Genomic DNA, 1,484 nt, shown 5'->3' on the forward strand with positions numbered 1-1,484 from the left:
TATATATATTTTTGATGGTGTACAATGAACGTAATAAAGTAGAAGAAGAAAGGGAAGAACGATAAACACGAATTTGACGAATATATTATACATCATACATATATTTTATGTTACTTCTTTTTCCTTATAGATTAATAAACCTAACACGATAAAACCTAATTACAATAGTCAACAACAAAATGATATAACAATGCGTTAGAGAGATCTGCGACGAATAATCGTGCAAATCAAATTCGCCGGGAATTTCGTCCTCGATGATGAACAGAGGAAATCGTCGCTTTCCTGATTTCCTGACGCGTCATGCGATCGATCATACTTGAGATGATATAATAATAATAATAATGATATAAAAGAAAGAAAGAAACAAATAAATTTCTAGGAAGGTCCGGGAATGTAAAAAAAAGAAAAGAAAAAAATGGTCGCATAATAATAATAATAATAATAATAATATGAATAATAATACTAATAATAATTCAAATTACTTTCGTAGATCAAAGACGATCGTAAGAGAATCGGGCAGTCTTTAGTGGTTAAATCATTTTCTCTTGTTCTTTTTTCTTATTACTTTTTCTTATCATTTTTGCTTATTTTTAAACTTAAATTTCGATTTACCAATCAATACACTCTAACGTAAAATACGTGTAATAATAATAATATTACGACACAATTACTTATATTACAATCAAATTATCTTAAATCTTAAATGAAACGAGGCAAACTTACACGTCAAACTTATATTTAAGTACGATACTTAAAATATAAAAGGATCAAACTTATAATTAGCGAATAACACGTATGACGCATGGGAGGACATTACAAAAAAAAGCTAAGCTCGTATTAAAACCAACCGACCTGGTTGCGTATCGAACACAATGCAGAGTGCATTTTATTGCATTTTGCAGCACCGTGGAAAGTGGATTGAGGTAACATGCAAATAAATCGTTGATGGTTTTTGTGCAGTAGGAGAACAGTCACGAGCAGTACAACGATAAGTCGCGTGCGTTTGTCTGTCTGTCTATCCGTCCATTCGTCTGTCCGTTTGTCCTGGACTTGTGTATACTCTCAAAGTATTATCTAGTATAAAGAACGAACGTTCGAAACAAGCTCGTGTCGTCGTTCACCGTTTACTCGTTTACTCGTTCCGGTATTCAGGCCTACTCGAGCGTAACGAAAGTGCATGCGCCACTTTCGCACGATCAATTTGGCGCGTGCCCATGAATCGGTAGGTGATGATGATGATGACGATGATAATAATAATAATACTAATCGTTAGCTTTCATCATTGGATGACATCTCTCCAATAATTTCACACGTATACGCAATATTACGACATCATTCCTATTAATTATTTATATCTAATTAATGTGTGAATACACCTAATACTTTAACTATTAACACTATGCCGTCCGCACGTCTAATTTAGATTTTTATTTATTAATTTTTTCGCATGGCACCAACGTGGAGCCACCGGCATTTACCCGAAA

Source organism: Polistes canadensis, unplaced genomic scaffold (genome assembly GCF_001313835.1).
Source record: "Polistes canadensis isolate GaletaPanama2010 unplaced genomic scaffold, ASM131383v1 scaffold_280, whole genome shotgun sequence".
NCBI classification, from domain to species: Eukaryota; Metazoa; Arthropoda; class Insecta; order Hymenoptera; family Vespidae; genus Polistes; species Polistes canadensis.